The sequence below is a fragment of the Thermobia domestica genome, chromosome 2, assembly GCF_964235325.1.
Source record: "Thermobia domestica chromosome 2, izTheDome1.hap1.1, whole genome shotgun sequence".
NCBI classification, from domain to species: domain Eukaryota; kingdom Metazoa; phylum Arthropoda; class Insecta; order Zygentoma; family Lepismatidae; genus Thermobia; species Thermobia domestica.
In genome coordinates, this window is record NC_137455.1 from 372,922,087 (window position 1) to 372,947,547 (window position 25,461).

General features: G+C 37.2%; 1 protein-coding gene and 1 non-coding gene across 2 annotated transcripts in view; one reads left to right on the top strand and one right to left on the bottom strand.

Moving 5' to 3' along the window:
* LOC145678843 (uncharacterized) overlaps positions 1-25,461 on the top strand; it is a 328,525-nt gene that overhangs the window by 149,432 nt on the left and 153,632 nt on the right. The window lies entirely within an intron of this gene.
* Positions 852-926, bottom strand: TRNAR-UCG (transfer RNA arginine (anticodon UCG)). Its single transcript has one exon. It is a non-coding gene; the product is annotated as a tRNA-Arg (tRNA).

A 25,461-nucleotide genomic window follows, 5' to 3' on the forward strand; every position in this document is an offset into this window, starting at 1 on the left:
CGAGCGGACATTTGGTCCAAAAAAACGTAAAATCTTTTTTCAGGGCAGCCACCCTGAGTAACCTTTTCCTTGGTTTTCCTCATTCACAATAGGGAAATGCCGGGGTGGTACCTAACATGCAGGTCCCAGGCCGCTTTCTTCCTTCCCTTTCCTCGGATAGTGTGATCGCCGAGGAGGGAGTTACTCTTTATACTAGGGATGGCCATTTCCGGAAAAAGAGTTTTATGGTTTCCGGAAATCACATTTTTCGTTTTCCGTTTTTCCGGAAAATTTTTCGTCTTCTGATTTTCCGTTTCCGTTTTTCCGGAAAATTTTCCGTTTTCAATTTTCCGGTTTCCGGAAAATATATTTTCCGTTTTTCCGGAAAATGTGGCCATTCCTATTTTATACGTGACGGGCTAAAACGATCATAGATGCCGAAAACCCAGAAATCTAATTACTAAATCTCTCCTTAATGTGAATCGTACTACTTCGATATTTGTCTGGTGAAACTGAACTAAACTCTAGAAAGATCTAATTGCGGACTAAATGTGGAAAAGTGAAAATCGGATAGTTTATGAATAAGTGGAACAGGATTCGAGATAAATAAAGGATTAGGATTTAGGATTTAGATTTCTGGGCTTTCGGCATCTAAGGCCATTTAGCCCGTCACGATTTGAGGGATGACGTCCCTCGGCGAGCACACAATCCGGGGAAAGGGAAGGAAGAAAGAATTGGGGAAGGAAGGAAGCGGCCTGGGACCTATAAGTTAGGTACCACCCCGGCATTTGCCTGGTGTGAATGAGGAAAACCCAGAAAAACCTCATTCAGGGTGGCTAGCCTGAAAAAGCGTGTTACACTTTTCGACCGAGTGACCCCACCGGGAATCGAACCCGGGACCGCTCGCACCGAAGGCGAGAGCGTTAGCGACTACGCTACGCGGGGCCACAGATAAATAAAGGCCCTCATGCTGAAGCCTTAGCAGGAATCCGGTTTCACATCTTGAAATTGAACTTCGTTTTGCTCTTATTTGAACGAGGTTTTAAACTATATAACTACTACTACCATTATTGACTTTGTTAACTCCTTTTAGTGCTGAGAAAAGGAAAAATATAGTTTTCTTAAAAATTGGATACAGAGACCATTAAACATTTTTTTCCGATTGTTAAAGAACGTTTTAAAAATTTCGGCTAACTACATCATACAATGTTACTAGAGGAAGGAAACAACTGTATATTTCAAGAAAACTGCTTTTTTCATTTAAAGTAAGTAGAACAGAGGTGGCGTGGGTCAATGAAAACTTGACCTCATGACCACTGACCCACCATCCAAGGTGACCCACCACCACCATGAGCCTCTCCAACCCACCAAAACTCATCGTCATCATCTTTGACCAATGATCCACGCCCTCCTCCCCACTGATTAAAGAGTTTACACTTGTAATAAAAACAAGGCTATGAAATTTTCACTAATCTCAGTTTGAATTTCTACGTCAATCTCTCAGAACTTCTACGGTCAATCTCTCAAGCACCACTCTGTTACAATACCGGTGGATCTGACCTTCACAATATGAAAATGGTAAAGTGATTGTCATCTGTCATATTACGATGAATTTCAACTTAATTATTATATATAATTATTTCCTTGTTGAATTACAAATACTTTTCAGCTAAAAATAGGATGAAATTTGGAAGTCTGAAATCGAGGTAAAGTACACGAACGTAAAGAAAAGAAAACCTAAAATTCGACTATCTCGAAAGCCAAGCAGTGAGTCCTATTGCTATTATTACAATTACAAATATCAATATCCAAAACTGCTTCAAGTTCTTTTTTCACTTAGATATACTCATCTCACGTAAGTAAATAGTAACAAACGAAAAAGGAAGAAAAATGAAGGCCTTCAAAGTAAAACATAGATAAATTCACTGATATTGAGAAGATATATCTACAATGCACTGAGCAGAGCGGGTCAGTGGATCAGAGATGTCGTGGTGGGTGGTGGGTCGCAGTGAGCCACGTCCTGTTGACCCATGACTCACTGACTTAGTCGGTAATCTTTACCCATTTGACCCTCGATCCACTAATTCATTCCATCTCTGCAGCGGAAGTACAGTTTTTTTTTTGCATGAATATAATAGTATGCAACCTGAAACACAGTAAAGTAATGTGGGTTATATAATTTAAGGGCTTCTGATATATTTTATACCTTTTTCCAACTTCCAGAACCTTCTCATCAAAATCTCTCTTGAATTGAGAATCGATGAAAAAAATATTCGTACGCGATTAGGTCTGGTGAAAATCTCTGTGTATCAAAAAATTGGAGGCACTAGGTGACTCCTGTCTATGCGAAAATATCTTTACAAATACACAATACTTTATATATGAGTAATTATAAGAATTGAGGTTTTGCAAACATATTTTTAAAAATAAAATATCAATTGATATTCAAGTACTAATCTAACAAAATGCCCAACTTGTTCATGCTACCTTTATAAGGTATATAATTTTCGAGTAATAATTAAGAGCCTGACATACTAAAAATATAATAAGAAATTAACCATTTTTCTTTTGCTTGTTTTTCATAAGAAACGAGATAATGAAATGCAACTTACAATCATAAATAATGTTATTCTACAACAGAAAATATGAACAATTTTCAATGTTACCATCCGTAAAAATTACAATGTTGCCAGAATTACAATTCCCCAAAGTCTAAGTTAATATAGCGACTAGAGGAACGAACTCAACTGCATTTCATTACGTATCATGCTGTCTTGAAATCCTGTTTTTATAAATAATACTAGAATTTAGTTTGTAATAAACAAAATAGTTTTAAGGCACAGTTATTAAAAATTAAAATAATAATTTTATTTAAAAAGTAGTTCACAGGGTTCCGAAACAACATGACACGTAATCAAATGAAGTTTGTTGCTGTCAAGTAGGCTTTGAGGAGGGTAAACAGAGGTGCATACGTTTTCTCGGTTTTTCCGTCTCCTACCACTTTCTTCATTACACAATTTCGTTTATATCATAATCATGGCCTCGAAGCATAACCTTGGGATGCTAAACTAAAAAGAATCATAAATAATATGAAGTAGTTTTCAATTTTTAAAAACAAAACTAAATTTAATTTAAAATATTCAGATCAAAAAATCAAATTAAAGAGTGACATGATAATTTCCATGCAGGTATGTGATTTCTTCTGTTTATTTATTCCATCTAAGAAAAGTATTGGAAATGAGTTTAAAAAATTATATCTTAAGTTTATTTGGCCATATATTTTTAAAAATAACCTACAACATAAAAAATTCACTAAACTGCATTCTAGTCAAATCATATCGTAGATACATAAAATAGTTTCTTACCTTAACTAGTTGTAACCTAAGACTAGATATTTGTATATATATATATATATATATATATATATATATATATATATATATATATATATATATATATATATATATATATATAGAGAGAGAGAGAGAGAGAGAGAGAGAGAGAGAGAGAGAGAGTGGCGGATCCAGGGTACGATCAAGAGAGGAGCTAAACCCCATAGTTTGCCGCTTTATCCAGTGTAAAGCAGGATTGAAGCCCATTTTATAAAGTGTATACCTGAGCGTCAAATGGGGGCTATAGCTCCTATAGCCCTCCTTGGATCCGCGCCTATATATATATATATATATATATATATATATATATATATATATATAAATGAACTAAAATTAAATACAGATTGAGAATATACCAGAGTACTGAATAAATTCTACGGGTAAAATCTACTACTAAGTGAATAAGGAATAATCTAATAATCTATAAAGAGTAGTTATTATCTAGTATTAAGATTGGAAGAACATACTTTTTTGTTTGTTTGTTTAATTTTTCACGTTTTTGCACCGAAGCTAAGGGACTCGACGATGATGAGAATGAATGAATTGGTCGAATGAAGAAAGTAGGAGGAAACAGGAGACCAGGAAACTTCAGAACACACACACGGTGCTTGTTCACCACAAAGCCTAGTTGGAGGAGCTGGGATCGAATCAAGAACCCTACGCACCAGACGTGAACGCTCTATCACTAAGCCTCTGCAGCTCCCCCCAATAACATACTTAACGTAAGCTTGATTGCGATGTAAACTTCCATATTACCCTCATTATATATGCTCCAACAACTAATACGAACTTGCCTAAGGTATTTTGAGACTCACTGACTATAAATAATGCCCAGCGCTTTGCCTTCGGCGCCCTAATCCTTAGTTGTAATTGACTGTCCCGCTGACACTCCCTCAGGCTCCTGCTCTTCCCTGTGGGTTACGAAACTAAACTACTCTTGCAGACTAACAAAACAGCAATTTGCTAACAAATAAATTTATTTAAGGCATTGAGAGATTAGTGTTGCCAAAAAAAAAAAAAAAACCATTTTGCACCCATAATATACTCTGCTTTGTTCTCAATCAACACCTAAAGTTATTTGCGGATGAAAGTTACCAATAGTCCTCCCCTAGAATTTGGAAGGGACACCAGCTGGTCTAGTATCCAGGAATTATAGCTGCAAGATAAAATTCTGTTGAAAAGCTCGCGAAAAATTAGGAAAAACATGAAAAAGCTTGAAATTTGCAGATTTCTGCTAATAAATTTTTGAGGCGTTTAAGTGTTTAAAATATGGGAATAAAAAAATACTTACGCCCCTGTTTCAATTTTTCGCTCAGATCGTTAAAACGAATTTTTTTCCTCACTAGGGATTATATTATTATTATTTATTATTATTATTATTATTATTATTATTAATAATAATAATAATAATAATAATAATAATAATAATAATAATAATAATAATAATAATAAAAGCCATTCAAAGAGCATCCTTCATTCTTGTCGCATACTGTTAAATAGACCCGGATTAAAAAAAAAAAAGAAAAAGAAAAAGAAAAAGAAAATGCATATCCGCGTATGCAAGTGCGTATTTTTAATGTTAGTGCATATTCTAAGGGTATTCGTATATTCTTGTATATATATTTAAAGTTACGAATCATTTTAGTATTCTTAACGTAGTAGTTTCGTGTATATTAAACATACATTAAGAACATACTTTTCTTACTCTCGAAATAAGGAGAATACTGTTTTCTATCATCAAAATATTAATTTAATTTATGAATATCTTTCTACACTTGTTGAAACACTTAAGCGTCTGGAAACTCCATCTCCAAGAGAAGAGCAACTAGATAAGCTGCATTCAATTTCGATTGAAATAATTGAATAGAATCTAACGATTAGATTCAGACCAGACTATTCAACTTAACAGCAACTGCAGAAAGTTGATTAGCCATTGAATAAGTTAAAACAGGGCTTAACGATGTTTGCTTACGTATATTTTAGAACATGCTTTCAATAAGGTAGTGTGTAAACGACCAGGCAACATTTCTAAATGCTCATGAGCATTAACATGTTCGCTGTGGCAGCAGGGGCGGATCCAGGACCGACTTCTGGGGGGGCGGTGGGTTGTCATACTGCTACTTTTAAGGGCTCCAAACTTTGGGATGAGTTTTATTTATATATATAAAATAAGAAAGTTTCCTCTTCTGGGGGGACGATCGCCCCGATCGCTCCCCTCCCCCCCTGGATCCGCCCCTGTGTGGCAGTGTAAAACTGAGTTTGGATCTCGCTGTCTCGAAGGTTTGTCCGTCGGTGTGTTAATGTTAAAATCTATACAAACGAACAGAGGTAATAGAATGCATAAAACGGTACAGCATAGAAATGAAATATCGCACGAGCCACCGGTGTGTGACTCGTAAAGTAGCAAACATAAATATGTATAACGAGTGGTGCTATTCAGCCGGTTCGCTAGAACCGGTTGTTAAAATATTTAGAATTCGCAGAACCCTTTGTTATACCCGGACATAACAGTAGATTTTACCTAGTTATACCCAGGAACAGTAAATCTTTGTTTTTAGAAATTCTTACAGATACAATGTTAAACATATGATCTCCCAGAACAAGGCATAAGGGTTTATTTCTTAATCTGAAATGCTCAAATATCAAGAATGAGAACTGGGATCATTTGAGTGTAGTGCTGAGGGCTATTTACTATGTATATTTGAAACGGCTATACACCATTATCAATAATTCTTGATCCATTGCTTTTTGACAATCTTCTATCTTGGATAATTCGTTTCTAAGATATTCGCAGTGCCACCTAATTTCATCACACCAGTTTGTAATATTAGGATGCTGTGTAGGTTGCTACTTGTCACTTGTGGTATCCCGTAAAAACCTTGCTTTTGTCATCCTAAGGTAGTTATTATCTATCTATTTATCTACCTATCCATATCCATCTACTCTCTCTCTCTCTCTCTCTCTCTCTCTATATATATATATACAGGGTGCGGCACGTAAAACCGGCCCGTAAAGTGAACACATAAAATGAAATGTAATGTATTGAATATGATTAACTACAACACATAAATGAAATGTAATGTATTGAATATGAATATGAATATGAATATGAATATGTATTGAATATATTACGACGGGCCGGTTTTACGTGCCGCACCCTGTATATATATATATATATATATATATATATATATATATATATATATATATAACCGGTTGTTAAAGAAATAGAATAACACCACTGTGTATAACACACGTAGACCTTGTAAAATTAAAAGAAATGGAAAACGAAACAAACATACAACCTGTAGATAAGTGTTATTGATATTTTAAACATCACCATCTTTGAACAGCACAACAAACTCCGTGTAACAACAGTTTTGCTAAGTACATTCTTTTCATTTTAGAGCAGAAAGTATATCTAATAAACGAAAACAGCAAAGACGCTACGCGAGAGAAAGTAGGGTTATTTACTGACTAAATAAAAACTGAACAATTGTGAAGTTATGATTTTAAAAAGTGCATTTATAAAAACTAGACCAACATTTTTTTAGAGAAGAAAGGAGGAAAAATGAAAGTTACTTATTGCAGTTGTCTGTTTAGAAGATCCAGATGGGATTTTAGTAAGAATACTTAATACTTCATTTGTTAGCGTCTTCCTATTTTCCCATTGTCTATTAATCATATTTTAAATTTTCCTGAAGTATCCTCCTCCAAATGGCAAATTATGTTTTTAAACTTACTAAATATTTCTGTCCTCCAATACGCCCGTCCTCACGCGCTCTGAGTACTGACTTGCTTAAAACGTGTTCTGTTATAAATTATAAACTTTTAATACAGACTTCTTTAAACTGTTCAACCGTTTTTATCTGTACATCTTTCGAGTAAAATTTTATGATGCACTTTGACAACCAAGCACTTGTGATAGCGAAAGAACTTTTCAACTTTTTATTTCTTAAGCTGAATAGTACCACGCTCAGTGGTAGAACGCTTATCTCGGGGTCCCTGGTTCGATTCCCGGCCAAGTAAGTTTGTGGTGGACAACATCCGTGAGTTTTCTCCCCTTGCCTCCCACATTCTCATTCCACTAACTCTGCCATCATTATTCACTTGCCTTAAGAGTCTTCATCCCGGCGAAATTAAAATACCGCTAATTTTACAGTAATTATGTGATATCTTCAAATAGATAAAAGATAATTGAAATATGGAACAAGAGCGCCCTAGACAATATTATTTTGCATGAGGTACCGTTACCACAAGTCACCTAGTAGTTTTCCGTTTTCAGCTGTTTAGAAGCGCAAAAATAAATGCCGATTTTCAAAATGGGTGGAAATCGAAAGCAGATAAGTGAGTCGTGATAACGGTATCTCATGTAAAATAATATTGTCTAGGGCGCTCTTGCACATTTAGATTATCTTTTATCTATTTGAAGATATCACATAATTACTGTAAAATTAAAGGTATTTTAATTTCGCCGGGATGAAGACTCTTAATTATCCGTCTCCCTTAGCCGAAAGGGTATTATCGTAGGACGTTAAACTGAAGGAAAGAAATAAATGAAGCTCAGCGAAGTGAAGCTCTTTGCGTTTCTTCCGATATTATTTTCTTCAAAACTGTTTCAGGTAGAATGAGGCCGTGGTGGCTCAGTGGTAGAGCGTTCACCTCTGGCGCATGGAGTCCCGGGTTCAAACCCTGCTCCCGGCAAGTAAACTTTGTGGTGGACCAACACCGTGTGCGTGGGTTTTCTCGGGGTTCTCCCGTTTCCTCCCACTTTCTTCACTCCACCATTTCATTAGTTTCTCATAATCACCATCTCCTTTAGCCTAACCGGCATAACCGTGGGACGTAAAACTCAAATATTTCATCTCATTTTCATTTTGTTTCGCGAAGAAGGACAATTTTGTTCATTGAAAGTACTCTACTATAAATGGATTACAAACGAAGTAGACTTTGGTTTGAAGAAATTGCGACCAAAAGCTGTCACATTACACTTATCATTAGTAGAATAATGAAATTTCAATCCCTTCCTGATCGATTAGAATGAAACAGTTTGAGTGACACTGACGGAATTTTGAGCAGTTTTGGAGCTGGATAGCTATTTCAAATCCTGTTCTTGATCAATAGTGACCAAAATGCTGTCTCTACACTTAAGGGTTTTAGGATTTAGATTTCTGGGCTTTCGGTATCTATGGAGATTTAGCCCGTCACGTTTTGAGGAATGACGTCCCTCGGCGAGTACACTATCTGAGGAAAGGGAAGGAAGAAAGGATTGGGAAAGGAAGGGAGCGGTCTGGGACCTATAAGTTAGGTACCACCCCGACATTTACCTGGTGTGAATGAGGAAAACCAGGAAACCCTCATTCAGAATAGCTGGCCTGGAAAAGCTTTTTACACTTTTTCTACCGAGTGCCCCACCGGGAATCTCTACACATTTCCGTTCCTTTTTAATAAAAAAAAATCGCAGATACACAATGGAAAGGATTGTGGCTAGAGAATATTTTAAAGTGAGTTTCTTCTGATCTATTACGTCTTTGAAGATTCCAGATGTATGGCTACCAAAATTCTTATTTTGATTAACAGTGAAATTTGCAATTCAAGAGTTATTTGTTGGCACCAGCTATAACATAAGTGTACTGTTGGGTTGCGTAACAGCGAAAAAAAGTTTGTAGGTTTGGAGTCAGATAAATGCCGTTGCCTGGTTCATTATTACCAAGATTTCAAGATTTATTGTATAGATGTACAATGGTGGTTGGAATTCCTGCTTGAAAATCAAGTGGCCCGGGATTGAATTCAATTACTAGCTAGAGAAACAGGTTTTTCAGGGATTCTTCCTTAGCTCCACAGGAAGATGCTTGAATGGCACCTTTCTAAGAACGCCTTATTTGATTTCCTCTCTTATAGTTGTTGACTATTAATTATTCCAGTATTAATTAGCTGCCCGTGCTATAACTAGAAGTTTTTAAAAATTAATTAAATTTGAAAAAATCCGATAATTTACTGAAAATACAGCATTCACAATGTGTTGCGATGAATGATTAGAGCGAATTTCGAAGAAAGAAGTGGAACGATAAATCGAGGGTATATATTTGACTGTTGGGATTTGAAAGGTCAAATTTAGGCCTGGTGTAAAAGCACCAACTGTAATGTAACCAATAGATGGATGAAGGTGACATGTATGATGTCACAAATTCTGTATGTAAATACCACATTCCACAAAACAGACTGAGATACACAGTGAATCACAGGTAGTGTACCGTTGAATAGGATCGTGTGAAATAAATCCATAGAAGACACATAATTTCGAGTGGTATTTCTTCACAAGTTTAAGCTGGACATCCTAAAGATCCAGCAGCGAAAACACTCAATAGCACATTTTGGCCAGGAGTGGTGAATAGACGCACCATACACTGTTTGATTTGTAACAGTTCATGCCTTTGACACCCCACAGCCACTGGCCAACAGCATGCATTGATGAGCTTCTCAGAAATACAATGGAAGCGAACTCTCGGAAAGTGTTCATGTAATTGCAAACGAGTTAGGCATACGCGTCGTTTGGCTACTCCAGTAGGGAGCCTGATATATCGATATGCAACTTAGTAGCTTAGTAACTAAGATTATTGATGACAATTGTGAGTTATCGTTGTTTGGATTAGTTATTGTATTTAAGAGTTTTCATCTCTAGAGAGGGATAATATCATATACACGTATATGAGTTGATGATTTGGGAGTAGATTACAGAATGAGCTATAATCAGAGAGAACAAGCTATGACTAGTCTATACAGTCAGTAGATCTTTCGGGTGCAGATCAGGTTGCAATGTGCAGGTATACATTAGAAATACCAAATAACTAGATATTCAAGTATAATATAAAGTTTAACATATATACACTCCATACAACCAGTACCTAAGATGTAGTCATTGTGCTCACGAGTTGACTCCGGTGAAGAAGAATCGCCGTCTGGAAGTGTGCTGTTCTCTGAATATATGTAATAACGGGGGAAATGTCCTATATCAGATTGTTAGTTCAAATCAGAAATGAATCTCCTATGCCAATTATAAACACTCAGGACCAGAGACTAAGCAGGCTCGAAACCACTCTAACTTTAATGGTGATTTTGCAAATGTTAATATAATTTATCCTTATGTTAAGTTTGGACCTTTCAAAAGCTTTGGACCCCTTCCGAAATAAATTCATGCGAACGTGTCCCGTCAGGACAGTAATCGGATCGTGATCAACGTCCAAGACGATCTCCAGAACACTTTCCGCCCGTATCGATGATATGGTGGTCTATGGTGGCTATAACCCACCATCTCTTTCTCTATCAAAGGTGAAACCATCCCTACGGGTCATTACAGTAGTCCCGTATGGGTCAATAAAATGTACCACAAACTTGTCCGCAAAGTATCCAGCAATGGTCAACAAACATACCAGGATTATGTTGTATGGAAATACACATCCATATGCCAATCAAAGTGCGGTGCAGACTCGTCACAAATTGTAATATGAAACCCATCCCCCACGTACCCTTTTGAGATCTCTTACAATTACTACCACCTCTTTAACATCTAGATACTTCTTGGCAAGGAAGAACTTGCGTAACGACTGCGCAGTGAGAAATTATTCGCATCGCAGACTCCGGAGCTCATTCATTTATAAAATCCAATCATCAGCTGAGCGATGGTGGCAAACGTATATCGCTGTAGCCGAAGTTTACTTACATAGATCCAGTGTTGTAGTTTTTCTATCATTTTCTTTCTTTCTTTCTTTCTTTTTTCCCTTCAATGTCACATACGTCAATTGGATGTTTAAATCGTATTACGTCCAATGTCGAAAAGCAACACTCCAAGATTCAACCGGTTCGACTGAGGTGTAACCTGGAATAACATTGGTCAGAATTTCAAGTCGCAGGATTTGAAGTTGAACAATAAGATTTGCTTTTGTTTCTCACACACTTGCGCCTTCTAACGACTAACTTAAAATACAATCGTTCGCTTTTATCTCAAACAATTATGATCATAAGTAATTCTAAATAAGCCTACGTGAACCGATCTCAGAAGCTCGCTGCATCTAAAGCTGTGGAACACAGCCTCTGTTGCCTGGCCAAGCCTGTTTGTCGCCGAGCTTGGACACAAAATACAGCAATCTATATCCCTCAGATGGGCTACTTGCCCACCAAATTTAATTCAGATTTGGAAAGTAGTTATCAGGAAATAAAATACCACTTAGAAGCCGAGCCGAGCTTGTCCCTGTCCGAGCTCTGCCATCAGATATAGCGATATTATTTCTTAGATGATAGGTCACTTGGCCACCAAATTTCGTTCAGATCCTGCGAATAATTACCGAGAAATAGAGTACTAAATACAAGGCTAGGCAAGCCGAACCTATTTCTAGCCGTGCTCGACCACCAAATATAGCGACTTCTATTCTTTAGACCTTGGCCTACTTGCCCAGTGAATTTGGTGTATATCCACCCAGTAGTTACCAAGAAATAAAGTACCACACACCTTCACCTGGAGTAAAACTGTAAGGGCTCCCGTAAGAGTACACCGGGATCCAATAATAATAGTTATTGAACTATAACCTATGGTTATTTTAGCATTTTTATCGTTAAACAGGGACGAGGTATTAATTACGTCTTTTAAAAAGTTATCAAACTATATTTTTTTTATTGAAATTTGATTCTACTTTATCAAAAACTTTTCTTTGCAGACAAAATATGTTGTGTATGGTTGCATAACTCCTGAAAATAATGTTGGTTGTTACTGTACCTAGGTATATAGTAGGTAAATATGCTTTTGAGGTTCACTGCAAGATGCGTATCTCCATGGTTGCTATTATTTCAGCACACGATACATCTCCTTTCGTTATGTATTCTACAGAAAATTTAGCCGAACCTACACTAAATAGTCTTATATTTCAATATATATGTCACATTGGATACACAATCTTTCAGAAAGTTCTAATACTTTCTTTTTAGAGATCATTGAGCAATACGTTGTTCACGAAATGAAAGGATTCTTTTTTCTGTGTTGTCCCGAGTTCCATTCCCATTTAAGGAACACATCCTCGGACACAAACTCCATAGTGGTTTGGATTGTAGTTTGAAGTACGTAAGACTTAAAATAGCTAAATAAATAAATAAATAAATAACTAGTGGGTGACGATGCTGGGCCAAACACTGAAAATTCTGAACCAGGATGAAGCCGTTGACTGAATGCGTCGTGGTTACATAGACAGATCACAAAGTTCGTGCGTGACCCGGAAAGTGAGACCCAGGATCCAGCAGCCCCGGTGACCTGGATAGACTTAACCTGGTTTAGATGGATACTTGACCTAAGGTGACCCGATATAACCTAAAGATACCCGATGTGACCCAGACACAAACATTTACAAATGAAGGGTAATTATAAAGGTACTAATATAGATGTAAGAAACACTATTCTCTTTTCTCTCTCTCTCTCTCTTTCCCTCTCTCTCTCTCTCTCTCTCTCTCTCTCTCTCTCTCTCTCCTCACTAAGGCTATAATTTTCTCTCTCTTGTTTAGTGGTCTATCATAGCATAAACGCGTGAGAAAATCTTAACGTTCTACGATTATGCTCACTAGGTTAATGGAAATGGATAATTAAAGCAAATGAATGATAATGGAAAAATTGATGGAATGTGAATGTAGGGGGAAATAGGAATACCCAGAGAAAACCCACGGACACAATGTTGTCCACCACAAAATTACATGGCCGGATATCGAACCAGGCACCCCGCGCACAGGAAATAAACGCCCTACCACTGATCCACCGCCCCCAATGTATGTAGCACAATAAATGTAATCTATTACGACGCATATCGCGCATCCTATTTATAAATCCCGTTCTTTATACCTTACAACAATCGGCTTTTGCTTATGAAAGTAGAGTTCGACTTCGAAACGTGTACTATTGTTAGAGATATTGATATTTACAATGCAATTTATTTTTGTTTAAGAACATACAATACTTATTTGCATGTGGAGTGTCAGTCTGCAGCGATTACTTATGAAAAATAATCCAGCACGACTGCAGGAGGGTTAAAACATTTCTTACAACTCGCGGATAGTATTGGCTTTATTATATACAGTATGGAGCTAAATTCGTTGTACAAAAGCAGAGGAGTGAAAAAGTTCCAATAAACATAGGTCGAAAACACCATCGTTTACGTGTTATATGCTGCCAAAAACATGAAAGAATGAATTTTAAAGGTCCATAGCACCTAAACTATGGGACCTACTGTAGTCGGGTCAAGATTTCACTTAGGAACTAGTATGTGCTCTATCCAAAAATACATGTTTTAGAATCCTAAGGAACTCACGCAAGAATTTTTATAGAGGTAGTTGGAGAGTACTTTCCCTCCCCGGACAAAAAATTAGTCCCCCCCCTTGGTACTTAAGTTAATACCGTGTAGCGCCGCCCCTGGCTTGGATAACCGCCTGGATGCGGTCGGGAAGGGAGTCCAAAAGGGTATGCAAGGCCGTCACATCCAGTTGAACCCACTCACGGAGGATAATATCACGCAATTCCACCAAACGTCGGGGATGCTAATGTCGACGTTTCATTCGCTGTTCCAACTGGTCCCACAGATGCTTAATTGGGTAGAGGTTCGGTGATTTTGCGAGGCCATTCGAGGTGTGATAGGTTACCTGAGTGTTCCTCAAACCAGTCACATATGGGTCCAGCTCTGTGAACCCTGCTATAATAGCAAAGTCATCGCGAAGAAAGTGACTGAAGGGCAACACCTGCTCGTCCAGGATGTTCAAATAAACGTGCTGGTTCATGTTCGTGGACACCTCAATGAGTGGGCCCACCCCATAGTACGAAAAACACCCCCAGAACATAACAGACCCAGCCCCGGCCTGCACCTGACCTTCCACACACTGCAGATGAAATGCTTCATATGGCCGTCGGTGGACACGACGCCGGGTGTCATTCCAATACAGGCAAAAATCGTGATTCGTCAGACCGAATGACACGGCGCCAGTCTGCTACTGTCCATGTTTGATGATTATTGGCCCACTGCAGACGAGCAAATTTATGTGCATGTGTGAGCAGTGGCCTCTTGCGAGGTACCCGACTCCATATGTTCATTGCATGCAGTTCCCGTCACAATGTTCTATCGCTGACAGATTGGACTGGGCCTGCATTCACGGACTTCAGTATTTCCTGGCGGATTTGGAAGCGATTTCGATTCACAAGCCTGGAAAGCCGTCTTCGAGCCCGATCTGTGAGGATCTCTTTCCGACCACAGTTCTGGCGTCATGTTTCATGGCCACGTGTGTTACACCACTGCTTGTAGACACGTTGAACAGTCCGCAGCGAAACACCAACAAATCGGACAACTTCCATCACTGCGTGGCCATAGGCACGGCCAAACACGATTGTCCCTTTTTGCCTCTCCGTCACGTCCGCGCTCTTCCCCATCTTGTCTCACACACACCGCTTCGATCGGTTCTGTGTCACTCCACAGTAATGCCCTCTGATCGCTTCGAGGCAGGGTATGCACGTTTGGCCATGTGATTCGAAAAATACGCCATCTGTACCTGTTTGCCGACGCAGCCTTGCTCTCGCTCGGGGGTGACCAATTTTTTGTCCGGGGTGCTTATCATAGGCCCGTAGTCAAATTCCCTCTAGAAAAATTTTTATGGAAGCATCTCAGGATTCTGAAAGACGCATTTTTGGATAGGGCACATACTAGTTCCTAAGTGAAGTCTTGACCCGACTATGGTAGGCCCCATAGGTTTGGAGCTATGAACCTTTAAAATTCATTTTTTCATGTTTTTGGCAGCCTATAACACGTAAACGAGGGGGTTTTCGCCCTGTGTTTATTGGAACTTTTTGTTTGTTTTACTCTCAGGAATCACTCCTCTGCTTTTGTACAACGAATTTAGCGCCACACTGTATATAATATGCATATTCACGATACAGGTCCAATCAATTTTTGCCATACAGTGTATAACTCAAATATAAGCAGAAATAGAATATTGAAATCCATGCAGCTGCGGCTTCTTTAGTGAAGTCCATTAGTACTGAGAAAATAATGGAATGTGTGAGCTAATGGATGAAATGTACCATTTAGTAATAATAGATCTATAAACGAACATTGTTCACTTAGTTTCCACTCTGGCTTTCAAGTAACAACATTCGTTGATAGTAAGAAGATATGGCCAATATTTTTACCACAGAATATTACTCCAGCGTAATTTGTCATAATGGTGTTATCGCTTCTTCATTTGTATGACAAAGTGACGTTTAAATAGTACTTACAAAGTGATTCATTACAATTTGCATTCAACCCCATTAACAGATCTTTAATCCTCAAAACTAATAGCATGTTACTTGTACGGTTGACATACTTGTATAAACACACACCACTTACCTACTTATTGACGTATAAATACAATGAATGCCATAGTGCATTTACTCAACAGAAGTGCAACTCGGCAAATTTCTTTAAAGTTCCCATGTTGATTCTTACAACAGCATCCATTCCTCCTTCCATCCCTCTTTTGAAAGCATTTACGGGGTTGCAACGTTTTAACACCCATTGGCCTATTCTTTCTTCCCAATACTATGGCTAATATGAATTAAATGTCATGCATTGTAAGAACAAGGAAACTGGTTTCGGGAGCAGGGAATCGAGCACTAACTTAAAGGACAGCATTTGGAATTGAGGCGACTAAGACTCCACGTGGAGTTGACAAACGACTGTCAATTGTTTGAAATGAAGGTTCTGATTGGCCATTTAGTTATCGGAAGTGTTTTCCGCAAGATCCTTCGGACGATGACTTATTCATGGCATGAGTCACCACATGTAAAGTAAAATCGGTCGAACCGTCCCCAGGCGGCTACAAAGGAAGCGGAACACAATTGAAGGAAACCGCCTGTTTCTTTGTTACATGGGAGGGGTAATTCAACATATCCTTCCAGTTCAGGGTGGCCTGCCAGTTGACATGCTGAAAAAGAAAGCGATGTTGCAATTTTCACCCTCTTGTTTACTGATTCTTCAGTAATCTTCGCAGAAAGACAGATTATCTAGTTTTTTCGTTACTTTTGTTTTCATTGCATCCTCCTCCTTACGTCTCCTTTAGCTTGAATGGTATAATTCTGGGTCGTTAAACTGAAATGTTTAATTTAATTTGAATTCGTTGTAATGAAGAGAAAAAAGAAATCAATCATTAGTTCCATGATATGTGCTTATATTACTCTTAAATATACCATATTGTTAATATTATGTAACTTCCGTAACGATAACGCTTGTATGAACCAAACATGTTAAGTGGTTCGCCCCTGTCCTTCACCCCCTTCCCCCGCAAGGCAGTACCGCAAAAGCCCGATGAGAAAAAAAATACAATCTTTATTTGCCACTCCCAGAAATCCATCCTTGACCGCCCCTGTCCATACTATTATACTGAATTCCTTTAATGATTATCGTGTTTATTATTATTATTATTATTATTATTATTATTATTATTATTATTATTATTATTATTATTATTATTATTATTATTATATTATGTATCCATCGATAATTAAAGTTTAGCGATGGCAACAACGTATTACTTCGACACCGAACACGTGCCGTTTACGGCTTATTTGGAGTGTTATTTATGAGGGCGGTTAGGGTAAATTTTCTGCTTGAGTACAAAGGAAGCCGGTTGGGGACCAATAGAACGTCTCAACTATAGAAGGCGGCATTCCTTATATACGAACTGCACATCCATTCAAGAAACGAACTATATTATGCTGGTGACTTACTTTTATTCTTGCCCACGAGACGAGACGAGATGAGATATAAAATTTTCTCGTCTCGTTTCGTAAATTTTCGAGAAGTGCACTCTCGTCTCATTTTTTTTTCATATCTCGTTCCGTAAATTCATGTTCAAAATGTATTGTTTTTTTTTCTTAATCTCATCTAGAAGTTTGTTTATCGTGGAAGGCCCGGGTTCAATTCCCGGTGGAAGCTCACGTGGTGCGGATCCCACATTAAGCTGTAGGTCCATGCCTCATATGGCCTGGCTGCTGAACTCGAAATCATACTAAAAACATTTAATAATTATGAGAATCCTTTCGCGTCATGAAAAGAAGTCCACTGAACATGTGGACTAATAACATTTAATAAATCATATTTACTATTGAAGTATATTATGTAATGACTTGCGTATCTTTAAACGTTCATGATTGCTCTTCATTGTGTTCGCACAATCATTACATCAATTTGCAGTTTCTATATTAGGAATCATATAATACTAAAACAGGGTTTAAGATATAAGATTTAGAAGATCAAGACGAGACGGAAAAATTTTCGCTCCTGGCAGCATTACTTATGTTCCATTGGAAAGTTGCAGCCTAAGAAAATGGACAATTTGAGGAAAACAAATACATTTTGATTGAAAATCTATTATGTATGAGGAAATCCAAAGAAGTTCGTACTGGTGCTCTCTACTTCGTCACCTGGGCAGCGGTGGCTCAGTGTTAGAGTTCACCTCTGGTGCTTGCGGTCTCGGGTTCGTTCCCAGCCCCCGCCAAGTGGACAAACACCGTGTGAGTGGGTTTTTAAAGATTTCATTTCATTTTTTCTGCTTCGTAACCCAAGTCTATGTTGGTTGTTAATTAGCTATTTAGTTGTTTCGACTTTAATGTCCTTTTTCAGCAACGGGGCTATACGAAATTTGGATCTATATTTTAAGGCGGAATTCGAACCATCGTAACGCTTTCAAATTTTAAAGCTATTCCGCCGTGAGTCGAACTCAGCACCATGTGCACCGAAGGCTTGCGCGCTAGGATTTTTTTTTTTTTTTTAGAATTTGCTTCAACCACTTTTTTTTTTTTTTTTTTTACATATTTTGCTTAATTCGTTACGACAGGGACATGAACAAAAAAAAAAAGAAAAAAGAAAGAAAGAAATATCGTGAATAATTGAAAATACAATAACGCTCTTCAGATGGACTCGAATTCCCGATGGATATCGTCTCAGGTTCCGAAGACGAATGCCCGAGACCACTTGCCTATCGCCATTGGAGCCAACACGGCAGTAGACAAGCAGGTTCACCATTAATGATAAAGACAGTGACACGAATTTACGAATACCGAGGATAAATAAAAAATACGAACATGCTCTTCAGAGAAGCTCGAATCGCTGATGAATTGCATCTCATGTTCCGAAGCCTAACGCCCCACTCCGGCTATAGCAACCGTCTCCACTAGATTAGCGAGAAGCTAAATTTGCTGCTTGTGGCACAACTGTGACAAGTACGTGCTCAACGGTTACTCAAGGGCTGCTTATTCCATTCTATAGTTGATTGTCTTCAAAGAAACATTATATTAAATTATTTATTGACGCATCCAGTCTTGCCAACCATACGATAATTTATCGTAATATACGAAAAATTAAGCATTAATGCTACATGAATTAGTGCCGTTTCGATATTAGGTGAATATACGATAACTTTAGAATGCATACTTTTTTTGCGTAGATGTTTTAAAAATAATTTTAAACACACACATTGACGTTTTTAAATCATTTCCGATAAAATAAAACAATAATGATTTGAGAATTGGCAAATGGCAAACCTAGATCCATTCTTTAAATTCGAGTTACCTTAAGGTTGGTTTAAAGGGACAAGTTTTGCCGATAGATGGCACTACAGTCTTCGTATCTTTCCCATGTATTTTTTACCATTCACGAAAATTTATAATTTCTCTTATAAATTTCAACCTAGAGACTTCAAATTTTTAGAGAAGGAACTTCATAACCTATTAAAGGGACCAATCCGTGCCGATTTTTTATTTAGAATTTTCTTCATTGTTGAAATGGCTTGATTGTTGAAATGGATACCCAAACCTTTAACAATGGAACTGTTTCAACTGTGAAGAAAACTCTAAATAAAAAATCGGCACGGATTGGTGAAATGGCTTGATTGTTGAAATGGATACCCAAACCTTTAACAATGGAACTGTTTCAACTGTGAAGAAAACTCTAAATAAAAAATCGGCACGGATTGTTCCCTTTAATAGGTTATGAAGTTCATTCTCTAAAAATTTGAAATCTGTACGTTGAAATTTGTAAGAGAAATCGTGAATTTTTGTGAAAGGTGCAAAATACATGAGAGAGATACGAAGACTGTAGTGACATCTATCGGCAAAACTTGTCCCTTTACACTAACCTTTTCACAATAGTGTTAATAGGGACTTTTAGAAAATGGTAAGAACAGTGACACCGATTTGGAGTTCGAAATTGGAGATTACTATATAAGTTTATATATATATATATATATATATATATATATATATATATATATATATATATATATATATATATATATATATATATATATATATATATATATATATATATATATTAGTAGTAGTAGTAGTATTATACTTGTTTCTATAATTATCACGTGCATAACGAATATATGATTATTTTTTGTAATTGTAATATGCGATAATTTTAAAGTCGAAAATCGGTAAGTTTGTTATCTGAGGTTGGCAACTCTTGTCATTACCCATGGCTATACTCTTTACGCTAAAAGAGACATGATTAATAAAAGTGAATTAGGGGCCATCCACATATTACGTAACGCTATTTTTTACCAATTTTTACCCCATCCCTTCCCCTTGTCACACTTCGTAACGCAAGGCGGAACCCCTCCCCAAGGGCTCCGATTTCTGTGTAAATTTCGGGGGGGGGGAGACAATTCAGATGTAGAAGGTATATGAGGATTTTAAGACTAATTGCACTCAAATTATGCCAAATAGTGTATATTCATAAATACAATAGGGGGGCCACATGAGGTTTGGGGGCCCAGGCACCCCGGTCGCCCCAGGATCGGCGCCCTTGCCCCTCCCCGTTTGTTACGTAATACTTTTTGATTTTTGTTTTTTCGCCAATTTTGCTTATTTTGCAGGTTATTACAACAAAAACAATGTTTAATGGTAGAATTTTTTATTACAAAATGCTTGTATTCTGAGTATATTTGTAGTGTTTTCCCCCAACAAATCAAAGCATTAGAAAATGGTAGTACCGTAATAATATTTTAACGACATAAGGTTGTTTAATTAACCAGTTTTAATTCTTCGAAATTGCATTCTCTCGTTTTCCCAAGGAGATCGCACCCCTCCTTTTAGGTCACCGATGATTGGCAGAGAGAAAATACTGCCGAAAAATACACTGCCCTGCTAAGCGAAAAGGCCTTATCTCCATTTCACATACTTTCGAGAAAATAAGCGAAACACGTTTTGGCTTATGCTATACGTTCAAATTTGTTGTATTTCAGTAAAACTTTATTAAATATATTTTCACGATCTAAAATTTTGTGTTGTAATACAGTTAAATATTTTTGCTAATGAAATGCCACTTAAGGTCTTTTTGCGTACTTTCAGTTACAGTTTTGAACATAAGGTAAACACTCATGACGTTATTACCCCCTACCTATTGGTCAAACCACGTCGATTTCACTTTAGATAGATGCAGAATTGTACTACGAACATTCCCATACCAATATCTCGATTTTCGAAAAATGTGGAGTTAAGGTCTTTTAGCGTAGGACGGCAGTACAGGGGAAACAGGACTAATAACTTACATCGACCTCATTTTCCGGGATCCAGGATGCTTCGTGTAGTTGAAGTTTGCCAGTGTCAATGTCGGTGATGTAAAGAAATTCCCTTCTCGTCTACCACAGATTTGAAGTGACTGCACACATCAAGGAGTAGGAACATCTTTGAGAACAATCTTTCGAGCATCTTCTTTGGACTTTGGACTTAAGTTTACCCCCTTTCTAAATTCTTATTGTCCTAAATCAATGCCAGAATCCAAATAAACTCGATTTCACCAGAGATATTCAAATTCAAAGGTAAAGAATTCAGTACGACATGAATATCCGACGAATTAGGTTTTTATCTTATTTTGCTCAAAATCGTGGATCGTTCCGTCGCGGAAAATATTATTTCGCGGAAAAGCGTTCCTTCTGTTTCCAATGCGAAACCCATCACGAGGATAGAGTGGGGTAATGATTCAAATCTCAAGTTTTAAATAATATTCTCAGAAATAGCAATACGAGTGGGAACGCGAGGGCATTTTCAAGTGGTGATTACGATCAGTAACAACTAACTCCTGAAAAGCTGCGATAGCCACAAAACGGAGTTTTATTGTATTGTAATACACCAAGTATTCGTCAACAGTCATGCTGGTGTCTAGTAGCGTCTTCGAATCCCTTCTGCATGATTCAATTTATATAGGCTATATGTTTGCAATTTCCCGAAACAATAGGAATATTTATTTATTTATATAAAAAGACAAGAACTGAATAAAATTGTTTGTTTAAAAGATTGCATATAAACCTGAGAATAAAAATAAAAATTACAGGAAAAAAATGTGTTACGTAACCAAAACGTAAACTCCTCGCCCTTGCCACTCTTCGTAAAGCATAGTGCGAACCTCTCCCCATTTTGCCACGTTACGTAATATGTGGACGACCCTTTACTGTGAAATTAAATTTTTGTGCTCTTTCGAAGAAAGTCGAACCCGAAACCATGTCCATCAAAGGTCATTAGACCAGTTTAAGTGTTGTTAGCTCGTAATCATTTCGAAATCATTAAAACCATTACGTTAGTTATGTTTATCGTGCTGTCCAATTTACAAGATTTATTATTTGATGATAATTCCGTGAGTTTCACTTTTCAGGGAAGATATCTTTGAACTTTATCAATTCTGTTATAATATCCAAATCGCTAGAAAACAATAAGTTAATCTTTTATAGCAAAGTAAGAACAAAAGTTTTTTGCAAATGACCATTTGGCGTGTAACACGCAATGATTTAATTCTCACGCTCAGTATTGAATGGTATTCTGGTTCAGAAAATCATTTAACTCCATTGTAATAGTAAATCCATAGTGTAATTAGGCAATCTGTTGACAGATTGTTAAATAAGAAACATGGATTACTTAATTGCGTTCATTTGGAAGAACGAGTCATGCACGGTTTCAGTTCGTGTGATTTGTTGATAGGTGTTTAGCCTTTGCAACACTTTATTAAGTCTATTTTTACGCATGCCGGCTTCTTTTCCCATACGAATGCTTCAGTTTACGTAAGCAAACATAATTCATATTCTGGGATGGTTGAGCGATCTAAGATATTAACAGTGGCGTAGCATGGTTTAGGAAAAGCTAGTACTTTTAATATATATATATTTTTAATACGTTATTTTGAATATTGAAATCATTATTGGGGCGGTGGCTCAGTGCTAGAGCGCTGGTGTGTGGGGTCCCTGGTTTGATTCCAGCTCGCACTGAGAGGACTTTGTGGTAAACAAACACCGTGTGCCTGGGGATTTTCTCGGGTTTCTCCCTTTACCTTAGCTGACATAACCCTGGGACGTAAACCTGAAAAACTTCATTTCCTTTATAAAGCATTATTTTTAACTAGCAGAATACCTGTTCTTTACACGAGAATAATATGTTTCATTTTGGACATAAAGGGCTAAGTTCGGATTTAAATGGTATGAGTAGTATCACTGTTTATCTCTGCGACCCCGAAAACCATGAATAATCAGCACTAATATCGGTCATTTCCGATCATTTTTAAATATATTTCCCCTCCTATAAGTTGCACCGTCAAAGTGAAGTGATAAAAACCATCCAGGCCCGAATCTCATTTATGTGGCAAATTTGATCGAGATCGGTCCCATAGTTCAAGAGTTATTAAGTTTTATTTATTTGATATATATTTAGGGTGGTCCTTATTTATATGGGGAAAAATAAATTTAGGAATTTCCTTGGACTCACCCCCTAAAATGGTTCCATATGGGACAAAATTAAGCCAGGAGAAAAATTATATCCATTGAATAATTTTAAATGGTGCCCCAAACGACCTAAAATTTTGAATGCGTTTACAATACATAGTATATGGGGAAAAGCTGGAATAAACTCTTGTAATTTACAAACGGCTTAAGGGAATGGAAAGATATCTTGGATAATGGAACTAGAGGAAATGACCAACCTAATTTTGTATAGGATTATTATGGCGGCCATCTTGAAGTCCGCCATCTTGAATTCAGGTCAAAATTTTCAAATAGGAAGAGGGTCATGTTACATATCATTTTGAGGTGGCGTTTTCCCAGAAGCACAAATCTTGTATTATTTTTAAGCTACCAATAATCTTGTAAGAGTTATTACGTGTGAAAAACGAAATGCTTCGATGTAATGTTATTTTATTGTAGTTATGGACCACAGATTTGTAAGAATTTTGGAAATATTTTACATAAACTGGAAACAAACTGCTAGAGAAAGTTAAATCTTTGTTTCCCCATGAACTACCAATAAGTTTTTCCATCAAGATGATTCATAGACTATTATGAGGAAAAAGAGAAAAATATAACATGGAAGAAATTGAAATATCCCTTATTTATGTAGTACTGTAGCTATGGGGTAAGTTTTCAATAGGTTTTCAATCTTATATACTACACAGTTCACTTTTGTCACATCTAGGAAAAGATTATCTATGAGAATTCACTATGTGCAAAAGAAACTGTTTCTGATACTCATTTCTCGTAAAAACGATGTTGTAATCTTCTGTTAGTTTCACTCCCCTTTCTGCTGCATCGTTTATTATGGAGATGAATTTAACTATTGTCTTTCCTTGAAGATAGTCATTGTTATCTGACCATGAAATCGGATCACACTCAAGAAACCCTTTGGGTATTTTAAATCTCACGAGAAAAAATTGTTTGTTGTATCAAAATCACTGATTTTTCTTTTCGCAAGAATTTTTATGGTATTATCCTTTCGTCAAGCCTCTTTGCTGCTTCACGGTTTCTCCTTACAGTTTTAATTCTTTCAACTAATTTTCGTTTTACCACTATGTTAACTTCATCATCAAAAAACTCCAACGCTACGTATTCCTCCTTCAAGTACCAGAGATGCCGAGAAAATTTAGAAAGAGCCATTTCAGATAATTCATGATCTATTTGCCTATAACTGTACAAAGTTTTCAAAAATTGCAGGTCTTGTAATGGTGAATGGGATACTTGATCACATTTAAATCAAGCTTGGACATATAGTCGTATCAGAAAAATTCATGCTCTCCGAAGACCCGTTTCTATTTGCTTCGTTAAACGAAAATGTTGGCGAAAGAGAAATATTTTTAAACAGTATATTGCTTTTCCCATCTACCTTGCATGGTGAGTTGCTCCAGGCAAACGAAAGAAAACTCTTCGAGGAGGTATGCCATCCAAGAATCTCAGCTCTAAGAATTTACTGTAATCTTCTCTGCGGTGTCCTGCTTCTACAAGTTTGATAGCAAATTCAATACTTCATTTCTTTCATCTGAAATGTTGCTCCTTACATCATTATCAACATCAATTCTGGAATAAAGTTAGTACAATCTATTTTAGATCAATCGTTCTGAAAATGCTTAAATAGGGGAACGTCCGGTCCAGATGCAAACGAAACACAACACTTGTCAAATACACATTTTAAAACCAATTCATAAATGTAGTGTCTACAAGGAAGGTATAGAAGATCATTTTGGAGCATCTGCTCTAGCAGAATGAAAGCACCGTTCACATGACATATATTGCAGGGAATAGTGTGACAACAAACTGCCTGCACGAACTTTACCAAGTTCCATTCTTCAAGCTAATGAACTGTAGTAGCAATAATATGTTCGTTCTCCTCTTCATGATGACAAACTGAGAACACCAATTAGCCTCTCATGAGCATCTCCTGTAATAAATATTGATAACCCGTTGATAGTCTCTCTACCAGTCAAATTCGGCAGTAGTTTTCCGTCTCATTGCACAACTAACGCACTTGATGCATCCCGAAATTGTTTTTGTGGTCTTATGCAACTTCGCTACGGATTTTCTCTCAGCATCGATGCATATTTATTACTAGTTCCTTTACATTATGGCCTAATGTTTCTGCCGTCGCTGTCAGAATATGTATTCTCGTTCTGTCAGTGAACTTGTATCGATCAAGAGCAGCAACCTGTCTTGGAGTTTTAAAATTAGTTTTTCCCTTTTTACATCTCTTGCAGGGTCCGGGCGCACACAGGCACATATTTAC